This window comes from Saccopteryx bilineata, chromosome 1 (genome assembly GCF_036850765.1).
Source record: "Saccopteryx bilineata isolate mSacBil1 chromosome 1, mSacBil1_pri_phased_curated, whole genome shotgun sequence".
Classification (NCBI taxonomy): domain Eukaryota; kingdom Metazoa; phylum Chordata; class Mammalia; order Chiroptera; family Emballonuridae; genus Saccopteryx; species Saccopteryx bilineata.
Window position 1 is genome coordinate 26,855,905 of NC_089490.1, and position 17,224 is coordinate 26,873,128.

Genomic DNA, 17,224 nt, shown 5'->3' on the forward strand with positions numbered 1-17,224 from the left:
CATTGTTTAGATTTTAAGACATGTATTAAATCTTTCCACTTTAATTCATTAAAAATATTTATTTGGGAACATCAATAAACAAAATAGATAAATACCCCTGTTCTCAAAGGAGCATATATTCCAAGAGAAGGAGTCAGTAAATATATGATAACTATAATAAAAAGTAAATTATGTTTATTTATTTTTATTTTTTATGACAGAGACAGAGAGAGACAGATAGGGAGAGAGATGAGATGCATCAATTTTCACTGCGGCACCTTAGTTGTTCATTGATTGCTTTCTCATATTTACCTTGACTGGGGGGGGGGGGTGCACAGCAGAGTGAGTGACCCCTTGTTCAAGCCAGCAACCTTGGGCTCAAGCTGGTGAGCCTTGCTCAAACCAGATGAGCCCTTGCTCAAGCCAAAGACCTCCGGGTTTCAAACCTGGGTCCTATGTATCCCAGTTCAGTGCTCTATTCACTGCACCACTGCCTGGTCAGGCAAGGGTGTGACTTTTTTAAGATAATAGAACAATTAATTAATAAGAACATGTTAATAGAAGACTGTAGTGTGCCTCTACTATGGAGTTTCCCAAATCCTTAGTTTCAAACATTTGTAAGTGATGTTCAGAGTTTGGAGAAAACAGGAAGAGGTTAGAGTTTGACCTATTGCCCTCAATTGAGTATATGACAATATTTTGGGTAATAAAGAAGGAATAATAAAAAAAGTAGCTAACATAGTTTAGTATCTATAATGTTCTAAGCATTACGATAGTTTCTTTATATACAGGAAGCTATTTAAATTAAATATGTAGTGCTGTCACCTCTTATTGTTCTGGAGCATTAAGAAGTCTAATTTAAACAACTCTCACCAAGATGCTTACCCTTGAGATTTTTCTATAGAAAAGTGGGATCTCACTTAGAGATATGTTGATAAATTTTCCAAACCTGTAAATGATGGAGAAACTTTTCATATCAAGGAAGACAAGAGAATGAACAAAATAATTTTTTTCTACATTATCAAAAATTGTTTGAATATCACATTTGCCTTGTCAACTCTGGATAAAAGGAGACATTGGAGCAGTACATTCAATAGTTTGTTATTTATGTATAATGCACCATCCTTGGTAAGATAAAAATTTTTGATATCATCATCCAACTTTTAAAACAAACAATCAAACTTTGGTTTTATAGCATCTGGTCATTTCTGTGCAGATTTCCATCATGGCCAGTTTCAATCTACCAGTATGAATTTGCTGCCAGTAAAGTTGAGAGGTATACACATTCGTCTTCTGTGAGTCCAGCACAAGATTTCATTGCATATGATGTGTGCATATGGGTATTTGATATAAGAACATGTATACCCATATGCACACACACACATATATAGATAGATATGAAAAAAAGGCCTGAAAGAATATGAAAAAATACTTCATTGATTTGTTCAGTGGAGAAGGGTCGATTTTTAAGATAAGTCTGAAGAAACCAGGCATTTCTATTTTATTCTGTGTATGTGTATATATATATAAATATAAATATATATTTAATTTTTTATTTTATTTATTCATTTTTAGAGAGAACAGAGGGAGAGAGAGAGACAGAGAGGGAGAGAGAAGAGAGAGAGACAGAGAAAGAGAAGGGGGGAGGAGCTGGAAGCATCAACTCCCATATGTGCCTTGACCAGGCAAGCCCAGGGTTTCGAAACGGTGACCTCAGCATTTCCAGGTTGACACTTTATCCACTGCACCACCACAGGTCAGGCTATTCTGTATATTTTTATATCATTAAAATATCTTGTTGAAGTGTTATATATACATGAAAAGTACATGGTAACTGTAGCGATTAGTTTTCATAAACTAGAAACTCCTATATGATTACTATCCAGATCCAGAAACAGAATGTTAGCAGCACCATTCTTTTTTTTTTTTTTTTTTACATAGGCAGATTGACAGGGACAGACAGACAGGAACGGAGAGAGATGAGAAGCATCAATCATCATTTCTCGTTGCGCGTTGCGACTTCTTAGTTGTTCATTGATTGCTTTCTCACATGTGCCTTGACCGCGGGCCTTCAGCAGACCGAGTAACCCCCTGCAGGAGCCAGCGACCTTGAGTCCTAGCTGGTGAGCTCTTTGCTCAAGCCAGATGAGCCCACGCTCAAGCTGGCGACCTCGGGGTCTCGAACCTGGGTCCTTCCGCATCCCAGTCCGACGCTCTATCCACTGCGCCACCACCTGGTCAGGCAGCAGCACCATTCTTATCTCTGTCAATCATTATTTCCCAACACCCCAGGAGTAATTATTCTGATTAATAACAGCACAGATCACTTTGCCTGCTATGATACTTTGAAAGAAGTTGTGCTATGAAATATATAGCGTAAGATGAGGAGTAGGTACTTTAAGCCTGGTTAAGGGGACTAAACGTCATCTTGAGAGAGATGGAGAACCTCTGGAAAGTTTAAATAAGACTTTAAAGCTTGTCTTATATCCTGTTAGTTCTCAATAGCCAAGTCTACATAAAAAGCAAATGGTCTGTGGCTATAACCTTGTAAACTAGAAAGTGTTAATGAGTAGAAGCAGACCAGTAAGTTTTCTCTCTCTGTAAAAAGTATACCTATTTACTTAATACCTCTAAGGTAACACTAAAAAGCACACACATAATTTAATAATAAAACATGAGTTTCTCTTGAAGTCTTGCTAGTATCTGTTTTATTCAATATCTAGAGAATAATTTGGGAATAACACATTTGCTAGAATGTCTCAGACCTGATCTATTCTTTCTGTTAGATCGGATCTCTGTCTCTGTGCCCCGGATCATTTCAGTAATCTCCCATCAGCTCTCCGTGTGTCCATGCCTTCTAAGTGGTCTCCATTCCATGTCGCAGTACTTTACTGAGTTACTTATAGGCCATTCTTCCTCATTACTCTGTGGGCAATAGGAACCAATTTAAACTCCTTTCTCAATTTCTTTCATTAACCAAGAGGCTTATAGATTTACTATTTAACAGAAATTATTTTTAGATTCAGTAACAGCTAAGATTGGGCTGTTTTAATCTCAGGAATTATCAGGAAGGAGGTCTCAGTTGTCAATGTTCACTTCAAGTCCAAGTGTGACAGTTGGAGTCTGCCTGACCCACCTACAGTATTTAATGCTTAGCAGGATTCTCCTTCCACCACCTCCTCATCCACCACTCTTGTACAAAGGAGCCAATAGGAAAAAACATTCAAAATGAGCTTTTTCATGGCTAATGATATTGTCAGATAAAAAATTTCTCCCCTGGGGCAGAGGAGACAAGAAGAGCTGAGTGGGACTCAAAGTCAAATTTGTTCTTTCTTCCCATAGCCTGTGGAATGAGATGTGTCTATATATCTTGAAAATGTCTCTGATTCATCATTGCACCCACCTCTTAACTTAAAAGTTTTGCAAAATGCTGTTCAATTCTTTAGTAGTTACCCAACAATCCAACTTCTCAACTTTATAAAATTGAATGTAAGTTCAAATGATCAGAAATTTTAAAAGTTTATTTCTAAAGTTAGAAAATTGGTGCTATGTCATCATTCATTTCTTTTTAACTTGGCTAGAAAAAATTTTAATATTACATTTTGATGCTCAATTGCGGTTTTATATTTTTTTTGGTGAAAGCTGAAATACAATTAAATTAAAATTTCTAAAAAGTGAAAAAAATAGGACTTTTATGCCTACTTTCCAGAAGTTATTAAAACTAAGTAATTAGTGAATCAGAATTTATATCAAAGAGGTTCAGATAAGTTTTGGCTCTTCCTTTCTCTAAATAGGGTGAATAATTTTTATGTTTTTTAATCTTCTCAAATGGTAAAAAAAAAGCAGTTATTAATATATATGATTCTTATTTTATCAACTTTTTACTTGCTAGCTCAGCCATTTATTAAATTAATTAATTATTAAATTGATGGTTTGGCAAGGCCAATGTATTTTGCTCTTTTCATTTGTCTTATGTCCATAATTGTTGCCCATAAATGAGCTTCTTCTAAGTAGTATGACAACAATTGTATTGTTTTCCTTTTCCTTTTTTGCAGTAAAATAAGTTATATTCAGTGTTGCCTAAGACAATAGCAAAAAGATTATTAAGACTTCTAGAGAGAGAATAAAATCACAATACCTTTTAATTTGAGATTTAAATTAATTGAAAACTACTGGAGTTTCCACTAACAAGTTACAGAACTCAGATACCCAGAAAGTAGCATTTCAGTTGAGGTAGAAAGAAATGGGACCACTGAACTGAAGCAGAAGAACCACTACCACTTATATTCCTTCTATTTTCATTTGCCCCTAAGATGGTTTTTATTAATTATTATATTTTTATTTAAAACTTTTATTTTTAATTTATTATGTTTACATGGTTTCAAGTGTCCCACTCAATATCCACTTGTCTACTGATGGACACTTGAGCTGTTTCCAGATCTTCGCTATTGCAAACAATGCTGTAATAAACAGGAGGGTGCATATCTTCTTTTGAACTAGTGTTTTGGAATTCTTTTTTTTTTTTTTTTTTTTTCTTCTGAAGCTGGAAATGGGGAGAGACAGTCAGAAAAACTCCCGCATGTGCCCGACCAGGATCCACCCGGCATGCTTACCATGGGCAATGCTCTGCCCACCCGGGGGCGATGCTCTGCCCCTCCGGGGCATCGCTCTACCGCAACCAGAGCCACTCTAGCGCCTGGGGCAGAGGCCAAGGAGCCATTCCCAGCACCCGGGCCATCTTTGCTCCAATGGAGCCTTGGCTGCGGGAGGGGAAGAGAGAGACAGAGAGGAAGGGGGGGTGGAGAAGCAAATGGGCGCTTCTCCTGTGTGCCCTGGCCGGGAATTGAACCCGGGTCCCCTGCACACCAGGCCGATGCTCTACCGCTGAGCCAACCGGCCAGGGCCGTGTTTTGGAATTCTTAAGATAAATTCCTAGGAATGGGATAGCTGGGTCATAAGGCAGCTCCATTTTTAATTTCTTGAGGAATCTCCATACTGTTTTCCACAGTGTCTGCACCAGTCTGCATTCCCACCAGCAGTGCAGGAGGGTTCCCTTTTCTCCACACCCTCACCAGCACTGGTAAGTCTTTCAGCAGCTGCTCTAGGGTTAAGTAGATACTCTCTTTATCAGGTATCAATAATAATTACCATAACCCCAGGTTTCTGGTTCTATAGCAGGTGTCCAGTTGCCTATTTAACTGACTGCTTCCTGTGGTGGCTGCGGCTTTTTCCAAACTTACAGTAATATGCTTCTGACTTCAGAGCTGAAATACAAGCTTGGCTGACTACTTGGACAGGGCTGCTATGTTGATGGACCTTAGTGCATATGACTATTTAATAATGCAGATTAGAGTCACAGTGTTTCATTTATTTACTTAGTTATGTACCTTAATGTGGTATTAAGAGATATTCAATTAATTTATAGACATTTTACAAAACTGCCTATCCCAATGTTTCCCTTTTTCTTTGTCGGAATCCATTAAGAAATTGATGGGCCTGACCAGGCGGTGGTGCAGTGGATGGAGCGTCGGACTGGGATGCGGAGGACCCAGGTTCGAGACCCCGAGGTTGCCAGCTTGAGTGTGGGCTCATCAGGTTTGAGCAAATGCTCACCAGCTTGGACCCAAGGTTGCTGACTTGAGCAAGGGGTTACTCGGTCTGCTGAAGGCCCGCGGTCAAGGCACATATGTGAAAGCAATCAATGAACAACTAAGGTGTCGCAAAGCACAATGAAAAACTAATGATTGATGCTTCTCATCTCTCCGTTCCTGTCTGTCTGTCCCTGTTTATCCCTCTCTCTGACTCTCTTTCTGTCTCTGTAAAAAAAATAAATAAAAATTAAAAAAAAGAAAGAAAGAAAAAGAAATTGATGGGAAGTTATTGATGAATGCAAATGCATACAAACATTGTCTGTAGAATAATAAATAAATCTAGTGAATATCTATTATCTATCTATCTATCTATCTACATCTCATCTTCCTATCTACCTGCCTACCTACTACCTACATACCTATCTTGACTCACACATAAGTGTGTGTGCACGTGCAGATTATTTTCTGGTCATACTATCATTGCTTAAACTTTTTAGATCCTTAAAATGTAATTACTTGCCTATGGAGAAACTATGAAGTTTTCTGTAAATGAGGTCTTTTCATTATTTTTTAAGCAACACATAATAGGATCACAGCTTTAATTCAAAACAATTTATTTATGAAGAGTTTTGGTATTAATGGTCTAAGTTATAAGAGAATGAGTTTTCCTTTATGTGGATGATAAGCTTAAAGAAAAATTGGTTTGAAAGTAAATTATACAAGCTTGAGGAGTTATAGTATTTTCTTTTCTGTCTCCTTATAAAAGTCTCAGTTGCTAGAGTGAATCTGGAAAGTTTTATGTGTAAGAAAAAAGACAGATAAAAATAAAAATTTAAGGCCCTGGCCGGTTGGCTCAGCGGTAGAGCGTCGGCCTAGCGTACGGGGGACCTGGGTTCGATTCCCGGCCAGGGCACACAGGAGAAGCGCCCATTTGCTTCTCCACCCCCCCTTCCTCTCTGTCTCTCTCTTCCCCTCCCGCAGCCAAGCTCTATTGGAGCAAAGATGGCCTGGGCGCTGGGGATAGCTCCTTGGCCTCTGCCCCAGGCGCTAGAGTGGCTCTGGTCGCGGCAGAGCGACGCCCCGGAGGGGCAGAGCATCGCCCCCTGGTGGGCAGAGCGTTGCCCCTGGTGGGCGTGCCGGGTGGATCCTGGTTGAGCGCATGCGGGGGTCTGTCTGTCTCTCCCTGTTTCCAGCTTCAGAAAAATACAAAAAATAAAGAAAGAAAGAAAGAAAAAATAAATAAAAAAATAAATAAAAATAAATAAAAATTTAAGAATTTATTATTTGATTGTCATTTCAATTTAATTAAAAGTTTGTCTCCTAAGCTTATTTATAGTGTTAGTAGTTAAACCTGGACATTTAGGTCATCAGACCTCCCTAGCTGCCTGCTTTTATTGTTTATGTCTGTTACTTAGTTTTAGATATGACCTGTTTTTTCAACTCTGCATTTACCCTGCCTTCCTTCTCCAGCTGCCCTAATGATTACTAAGTAAAGAAAGTATTCAACTCTGCATTTTGAATTTATTGTATTCATTGAAGAACAGATCTTATTTTCTAGTTTCATATAATTGCTTAATGAGCTATATGACCTCACAAACTCTCTAAGCATTATTTAACAGATGAACTTAATTTTTTTTTTCTTTACAGGGACAGAGAGAAAGAGTCAGAGAGAGGGATAAATAGGGACAGACAGGAACGGAGAGAATGAGAAGCATCAATCATCAGTTTTTCGTTGCAACACCTTAGTTGTTCATTGATTGCTTTCTCATATGTGCCTTGACCACGGGCCTTCAGCAGACCAAGTAACCCCTTGCTTGAGCCAGTGACCTTGGGTCTAAGCTGGTGAGCATTTTTTTTTTTTTGCTCAAGCCAGATGAGTCCGCGCTCAAGCTGGCGACCTCAGGGTCTTGAACCTGGGTCCTCGGCATCCCAGTCTGATGCTCTATCCACTGCACCACCGCCTGGTCAGGCTCAAATGAACTTAACAAGAACAATCACACAGTGATTGTTCTGCAGAATTAGAACCTTGATAATTTGGTTTCAGCCACTGCACCTTTAAATACAAGTCTCTGCTTAGTTACTTGATATATTTCATGACTACTGTACTATCTGACAGAAATTTTGTGATAATCAAAGATATTTGTGTCTCAATTCAAAATCATACATTAGTATAAAATATAAAGATATGACAATTTAAAAAGTTTCTAATGTTTTCAGGGAGTAAGAATTATCTTTTGTAGTGATCAGACTGAATTTTTGCCCCGTTTCCTAGACCTTAGCTATGGGATTGTTCCAGTTTTCATTAGATCGTTACCTCTTTTCTTTGTCATACACCTATGCTTAGTTTTAGATGTAACCTCTTTTTTAAACTTCCTGTTTAAGAAAGCAAATAGTTAAAACTGAAGGGTTCAATTAATGTTAGGTCCCGTGACCCATGACCTGATGAAGATCCTGTTTTATTTCTTTTGTCTCTTTCAACTCCTCCCTCATTTGGAGAAATGTTCTTATCAGTTTGAAACCATTTGAATTGAAGATTCTTGGTAATGCAATCTTTTTTTTACATCATTTAGTATTTTTCTGGCAATTAATAAAGAACTAATATCCAAAATAATAGCATTTTTTCCACAGAACCACCCTATATATTAGAAATATATTGTCAGATCCTTAGGCACCTGGTTCCTCAATGATACCATGTGACCAAGAAAGCAACACACACTGATTACGAGTAGAGGGTAATTCAGTCCCATTTATTACTAATCCTATACTCTCTGTGCTTTATTTTTCAGGGAGGCTGATTTTTATTTCAGACTTCTACATACAGCAGCTGGCATTGAGTTTTGAGCAGAGACTAATTTTTCTTTCAGAAGGATGGCACACAAATCTACATTTGCCTCTCTTGACAAAACAACTATAGGTGTCTTTCATGGCACATTTCACTGTTAAGAGGAAAGAAAAGCATAGAAATCATTTTATTATTATGTGTCTTTGGGTCCTGAACTTGGTATAAATCAATTGTTGACATGAAATGATTATACGCATCTGCATATGCTAAGTTTTCTCCGCTAGAGTAGAAATTTAAGAAGTCATTAATTTTCCTGACAGTTTTGTGATTTTCTGCTTCTTTGTCGATTTTTTTTCTCCAGCGTTTAGCTGGGCCAACTAGTGGGTAAAGTTTAGTTTTCCATGAGAATTTCTGAATAGATATTGTTAGACCAGAGTGGATTTGGAACAGACATCATAGATTCCTTTTTTTTTTTTTTTTTTTTCTGAAGCTGGAAACCGGGAGAGACAGTCAGACAGAACCCGCATGCGCCGGACCGGGATCCACCCGGCACGCCCACCAGGGGCTACGCTCTGCCCACCAGGGGGCGTCGCTCTGCCGCTACCAGAGCCACCCCAGCGCCTGGGGTAGAGGCCAAGGAGCCATCCCCAGCTCCCGGGCCATCTTTGCTCCAATGGAGCCTCGGCTGCGGGAGGGGAAGAGAGAGACAGAGAGGAAGGAGGGGGGGGGGTGGAGAAGCAAATGGGTGCTTCTCCTATGTGCCCTGGCCGGGAATCAACCCTGGTCCCCCTCACGCCAGGCCGTTGCTCTACCGCTGAGCCAACCGGCCAGGGCCACATCATAGATTCTTATGGCTACCTACTGACCTAATTGTTTCTTCCTCTAATTCAACATAAATTGAACACTTAAATATTTTTTACTTTAGTTTTAAAAAATGGAAACTTAGTTCATATTGTTTAAATTGTTATCTTGCCTCTAGGACTCTCTCTTATGAGAAGAATGAAGAGAATCCTAAGAGACACTGACATAAGAGGGGTCCTGTGAACACACACGACGATCTGAGGCCAGTCGGGGGAGAAGGGGTGCCTGGGAGTACTAGTCATGCCACTCGTGACTAGCCTTGGACATGCGGTGAAGAAGAGTCAACTCGGTCAGTTTCTCATGTTTCCTTTTCTAAGTCCTTTCCTCCATAAAGTGCTCTGGCCCAACTACTGAACTCATTCATATCATGGGTAGAAGACAATGTTTCACCTTTGCCAAACGTTGTTTGCATTTTCTTTCTTTCTTTTTTTTTTTTTTTTTTTTTCCTTCTGAAGCTGGAAACGGGGAGAGACAGTCAGACAGACTCCCGCATGCGCCCGACCGGGATCCACCCGGCACGCCCACCAAGGACGAGGCTCTGCCCACCAGGGGCGATGCTCTGCCCCTCCGGGGCGTCGCTCTGCCCCGACCAGAGCCACTCTAGCGCCTGGGGCAGAGGCCAAGGAGCCATCACCAGCGCCCGGGCCATCTTTGCTCCAATGGAGCCTTGGCTGCGGGAGGGGAAGAGAGAGACAGAGAGGAAGGGGAGGGGGTGGAGAAGCAAATGGGCGCTTCTCCTGTGTGCCCTGGCCGGGAATCGAACCCGGGTCCCCCGCACGCCAGGCCGACGCTCTACCGCTGAGCCAACCGGCCAGGGCTTGTTTGCATTTTCAAATTGGTCACTCAGGAAAGGAGATTCCCAAAGTAAAAACATTAACCATAATGGTGAATTATCAGGCATCAGCAGAGAAGGTATGTGAACAGTATTCTTCTCTCCTTCCCTAGAATCTTAACATATAGGACCCAAATATGATAGTACTAATAACCCAATCTATTGGTGATCTCTGATGACAGTGAAGTTATTTTAGCATAAAATCTGTTACTTTAGGTAACAGGCTTTACAGGAAAAAAACAAATTGCAAAAAAATTAAGGTCACGTGATATCGCTGTTTCACTGTATAAATTAATGATATCTCCTCATTTGTGTTATCTAGAGAGATGTTATTTATTGCCTTTGATGCCAGAAGAAAAAAAAACATTATATCACCAGCTTAAAAATGCACCCTCAAATTACCCTGTCCTACACCAAGTGTGCGAAGCATGCATGTCGACTTAACGGGATTCACAAATAACAGACGATGACAGCTGTCAAGCACCAGTATGAGCAAATAATAGAACTGTTTAAAGTGGGAATTCTAAATTAGCATTTTTTTCACTAGTAACGAAAACAACAAATAGCTACTCTCTAGAAAACAGCAATTGTATCATATAAAAATTCATATTTATGCATAAGTTCAACTTTTAGATGAGACCATGCATACATACATACAAGTCTCCTCGGTTTCTGAAAATACCAAAAATGTCATGAAAGTTTTGACAATTTGTTTTTCACAACCAAGGAACACAAGAGACTCATGAAAACCATGAGAGCGTTACTGCAGTTTATATTTTTTTATCCAAATGTGGTTGTCTTATATACTGATTTTCTCCATCTTAAGAAAAATTCTTGTTTGGAGTTAGTAAAAAAAAAAAAATCTGGTTTTAATTCAATTTTTTTCTGAATTTAGAAGAATATGAGAGTAATAATCTTCATAATTTTCACTTGAGACAATTTTTTAAACTATAAAAGAATACAAACCATTTGTATCTTTTATCCAAAATACTTAAGTACTTGGTTTCAAATTTTATTCAAAGCTAGACTTATTTTTAGAATATTTGGTTTCACCTGGGCTGCTAAGACATGAACTTGGTGTTCAAATAGTAAAGATGTCCAGTTCTAGGTTACTGCTAAATTCAGTCCCAAGAGTTTTTGTTTTGGGTGTTTTGTTTTGTTTTTAGGATTCAGCGATATTATTTCCTTGGGTATGTGTTTTTACAGTGTTCTTGCATACACAAGAAAAATACTTTTCCTATTTTAAATAGCCTGAAATGTGTCAAAACAGCTCTTTTCATGACCTCCATCAAGACTTCTTTTGTTGTTAATTCAACGTAAGAGTGATGAGTAGAAATACTTTGTAAAGGCAGGTACACAAACCCAAACCCATTACATTAAACAAGGAATATATTGCTTCCACAATCTCCTATAATAGTTCTCAAAGAAGATGTTCTTCCTTCAAAATGAGGCACCGAGCTGTTACTTTTCTCTCTAAAATATTTCAATACAATATAGAAATAATTACAATATTTAGGAAGAACCTCGTATATCCTTTATATTAGGCACTGTTATTTACATATAGACTGAATTATTATACTTAATTAATAGTTATAAAAACTGATGGAGTCTGTCTGACTGTCTCTCCCTGTTTCCAGCTTCAGAAAAATGAAAAAAAAAATGTTTTTAGACTCTAACTTAGTTAAAAACACCAAACTTTTAAAAATGGGTATCTCAAAGTACATTATGCAACAGAATAACCAAATCTACCATCGTCAGTGGAAAACCCACCGTTACTATACTACACACAGTGCCCCGTTATTCCTCAAGGATCTGGATGGTTATACACTGATGTCTGATAACTTGTCTTTCTGGACAGCCAGAGCATACTGACAACAGAGCATTTGAGCAAGTCCTTAAACTGTCACCCACAATGATATGACTGACCAGCATCCTTACTTTTATTGAGATCTCAGGTCCCTTCTTTGTGCTGCGCCCCTGGGACCACCACAGATTCTCCTTGGTAATTCAGTCACTCCTTTATCTCCAGTTGACATCAACCAAGACTTCTCTCTCCAGAAAGATATGCCACCTGCTCAAATCACATTTCCGTTTTACCTGGTTGCAATGAGATTAGAAAGAAAAATAATACAAAAAGAACAACCAGAATCTTCATGATTAAAGAGAATTGGTGAAATCTGCAGTTCTGGAGTCTTTTAGTAGAAGAAGGTAGAAGGTGTACCTTTTTCTTTTTCTTCCTGAAGTGCTATGGATTTGGTCGTCATGATTGTCAAAAGTTAACACTCTTGTTTAGCAGTGCCTGGGGCAAAAGTGCTGGACATCGCATTTCATTTATCTTGAAAATGTAAAGACCTTATAACATCCCAAATGGGTTATTATGATTTTTAATAACTAGTTGTCTAAGAAATTCCATAGTACTGGCAATTTTCTACAGGTAGTCTGAGGAGTATAAAAAGGAGAAGTTAATCTTTCTCTTCTTTTTCTGTTTCTTAAACTATAAATAGTAAAGAAAACAATTTTAAAAGTAGCAGAAGTTTGCTTGATCAGGCTGTGGCACATTGGATACAGTGTCAGCCTGGAATGCAGAGAAAGCAGGTTCAAAACCCCAAGGATGCTGGCTTGAATGCATCCTCACCAGTTTGAATGTGGGATTATAGACAAGACTCGATGGTCACTGGCTTGAGCCCAAACGTTGCTGGCTTAAAGTCCAAGGTCGCTGGCTTGAGCAAGCGATCACTGGCTTGGCTGAGCCCCCCCCCCCACCATTAAGGCATATATGAGAATGCAATTAATATACAATTAAGGAGGTGCTGCAATGATGAGTTGATGCTTCTCATCTCTTTCCCTTCCTGTTCTCTCTTTCTCTTTCTCTCTCTCTCTCTGTCAAAAAAAAAAATTGATGTACCAGAAGTCTTGTCTTCTAATTTCTTACTTTTTTCACTAGACTACTTTTCCTCTTGTGACTTATGGTCATTATCAAACCTTCTCTATTTTTACTGAAATAAATAATTCTTTGTTGTTTCTTTCATGCAATGTAAATCTTAGGAATACACTACGTATAAAAGAATTTCACAGTGAATACATATACTTGCACAAACATATACAGGTAAATAATAATGTGTGTATTATTGTCTTTGCAAGATCCAAATGATGACACCATCAAGAAATAGTAAGTCATTTCAATAAGAGAATGAAATATTTGAATTGTGTTTGTAGGAGATATTTTAGTTATGGTTATATAAAAAGGATGTTTAGCAAAAGATTCAAGTCAAATTTGCTTTGCTTTGTGTTTTTTTTTTTTTGTGTGTGTGTGTTTTATTTTAAAATGGGATTATTGAAAATGCTGATTTTAATGGTCCCTTAAAGAGAAGTAATAATGAAATACCCAATTTAAAAGCATTAGATTTCTCTGCTCTTAGAGAGCAAGGAAAGTTTATAAAGATCAAAAATATAATAAACATTGGTATGTTTAGTTGATAAACCAAGAAACCTGGACCACTGCTGGTTTATTGGGCAGCTGATACTGTACATAGAAAACTGATGACCAGTCTCTGCAGTAACATTGCAAAAATGGAACTGGGTCCTCTCAACTATTCTTCCTGTTAGAGTAGGTTCAAAGCCTTGGTGATTACTCAGGGTGAAGGTGGATAGTTTCAAATCCAACATGACCTTCAGTCCAAATAGTGCTATTAAAATTTGGTTCTCAGCTAAGCCTAGTATTGTGTGGGGGAGGGGTGTATTGCTCATTTTCAGCACATTAGTCACATAGCAAAGTCGCTTATGATGTTCCAGGGATTATAGACAAGATTAAAGGGGAAACTAACATGAAAATAAAGCCCTGTTATTTTATATATCTCACTTTACTGTAGGCTCCTTATGTATCTGTAGCAGCTTATGTACTGGAAGAGTGCTTGTGTAGGAGTTATGGTACCTGATACCTTTTCTGTATGGTATGTGCTTGCAAGGAAACATTTTCGTCAATTCATCTATCTGGGCTTTCCATTCCTTATCATTGTATATAATGTTTGTTGATCATTTACTGGGTAGACACTGTTTCGAACCCAATATACATGAATTAATTTAATTCTTAAAAAATTCTACAAGAAAGGTAAAATTATTATTTCTAACTTATGGGTGTGGGAATTAAGACATAAAGAGATCAAGTAATTTGTCCAGTTTGGTAGAGTTAACAAATGATAACTGAACCCAGTTTTTCATCTCTTTACAACCTAGTATGGTATGTAATGAAGGTCTGAGTACATTATCTCGAAATATTCCCAGTGCAAACATTTTTTTTTTTTGCTCTGATTTCTTTCACTGTTTAAGATATAAGACACAGGTAAAACTATTTGTAAATTTAAAATACTAGAAAATTATATGTGAGATTATTATTATAAAATTAATGTACTAGCGCCTGACCTGTGGTGGCGCAGTGGATAAAGCGTCGACCTGGAAATGCTGAAGTTGCCGGTTCGAAACCCTGGGCTTGCCTGGTCAAGGCACATATGGGAGTTGATGCTTCCTGCTCCTCCCCCCCTTCTCTCTCTCTGTCTCTCTCTCCATCTCTCTCCTCTGTCTCTCTCCTCTCTAAAAATGAATAAATAAATTAAAAAAATTAATGTACTAGCTAATCTTGCTCATACAGTTTTCAAAAAAAATTAATTTTTTAAATTTCTACAATAAATTTGTTGAGCTTGTTAAATATTTTAAGTAATCATACTACATATCAATTAAGCTGGTATTGAAACGGTAAAACATTGCACAAAAGCACAATAACAAAGTTTCTTTCTTCTTCAAAAGAAAAAAAAAGAAACTTCTTTAAGAACCCAAGTGACCCTGGCCAATTGGCTCAGCAGTAGAGCATCTTCTTGGCATGTGGAAGTTCCAGATTTGATTCCCAGTTGGGGACACAGGAGAAGTGACCATTTGTTTCTCCACTTCTCTCCCCTCCCCTCCCCTCCCACAGCCATGGCTCAAATGAGCAAGTTGGCCCCAGGCACTGAGAATGGCTCCATGGCTGTGCCTCGAGCACTAAAATTACTCGACTGCTGAGCAACAGAGCAGCAGCCCCAGATGGGGGTTGCTAGGTGGATCTTCATTGGACACATTTGGAAATCTGTCTCTCTACCTACCTGCCTCTCACTTGATTAAAAAACAAAAAAAAAAGAAAGTAAAGAACCCAAGGAAGTGGGACTCTGTGTGATATCAGAATTGTAGGTAGCATTGATTTCTGATAGAACTGATATAATCTTATAAAATTAACCTCAAGAACAGCATACAGGAGGAAAGTCAACCATACCTACATAAAGAAACCCCAGTAAAATCTCTGGTCACCAGAGCTCTGGTTGGCAACACTCTATGTTTATTGTCACAGGTGTTGGGAAAGTAACAACGTATCTGACTGCATTAAAATAATAAAATAAAATAACTGGACCATACCTGAAACTTTCCTGAACTCTGGTCTATGAGTCTCTTCTGTGAAATGATTTTAAGCTATATTTTGTCACTCTGATTAATCATAGTTATAAATATAACAACTTTTTGTGAGTTCAGTGAGTCCTTTTAGAAAATAATCAAAACTGAAGGGTTTTGGGGTCCCTGAACTTATAATTGTTATCATAATTGAAAGTCGTCTTGGAGACTGCTCCAAGTTTTGCATCAGGAATAAAACATTTGTATTCTATCCCCATCTTTTATAGCACAGCTTTAACTTTATTTCTTTAGAAAATTGTATCTTGATTTCATGGAGGCTTTTTTTTTATTCAATAATCTATTAGTTCTTATACAGACTGATTTGTACTCCTGTAAAACTCTTCTGTTGAAGCCCCAATTTCCAATATTACTATATTGGGAGATAGGGCCTCTAAAGAGGTAAATAAATGAGTTCCTATACATAGGACCCTAAACCAATAGGACTGGTGTCATTAGAAGAAGAAGAGAGATCAGTGATGTGCATGCACAGAGAAAATACCTTGTAAAGATGTAACAAGGAGGCACATATCTGCAAGCCAAGTAGAAAGGCCTCAGGAAAATCCAAGCCTACTAACACCTTGATCTTGATCTTCCTGCCTCCAGATTTGTGAGGATTAATTTTCTCTAGTATGTAGTCTTCTGTTACAGCTGCCTTAGTATCCTAATAAGTTCATCTCATCAAGCTGGCTAATCATCTTTAATATTACTTAGTACAATTAAAAATAAATAATTACTAACATGATCTTAATTTAGGTGTTTCTATTCCCTCTCCATATATACTCACTTGATTTTCTTCTTGATGATAGAACTGAATTTATTGTTTGCTGCTGCTAAATCATCAGTATTTTGTACAATGATGTACAGAGCAGATACTTAACAAGTTTTCAATGAATGAATCAGTGAATGAATAGAAAAAATATACTAACTAAAGATTAAATAATTAATCTCTATACCTATTATAGCCAAATATTTACAGCTGTATTATCATTAGTGTGCCCTCCCCAATGGCTTATATCCCAATATCAGTATATCTTTATTTCTTCTCTGAATCAAAAGATCCAGTGATCAGTGACTGACTTCATATCTGACAATGAGCAAGCCCTTTCTCAGTTTATACCATGTCTGTAATCTTACGTGATGGGAGAACAAAAAAACACTGACTGTTTGCACAATAAATTCACTGTCATTAATTTCAGAGAATCCTTAGTGCTATCTGGCAATCATGTTACATTTCCTGTTTTCTTAACTCTTCTACTTTTTTAGAAAAAAATTTTATGCTCTCCCTCCTAACCCCTGAAGGTACTATAGCCTTCTCCCATTCTCAAATCTTAGCTCAAGACCTGGTTTTCTTCTTTACTGGAACATTTTGGCAATTGAGAACTTCATCAACTTCCACAAGGGCTATTCTGCAATTTTTCCAGTGGTGGGAATTATCTCAGTTCTATGCTTTGATGCTCTCTCTGAGCTCCCATGAGCCCAGAAGAAGGTGGCATCTTTGTTTATGCTTTAGGTCCATCCTTCTTTGCCTAGTTAATAATAAATATTCACTTCTCCTCTCAATCCTTTAATTATTTTTAATTAAAAAATTTTATTGGCCCTGGCTGGTGACTCAGTGCGTAGAGCATCAGCCTGGCATATGAACGTCCCAGTTTGATTCCCAGTCAAGGTGCAAAGGAGAAACAATCATCTACAATCATCTGCTTCTCT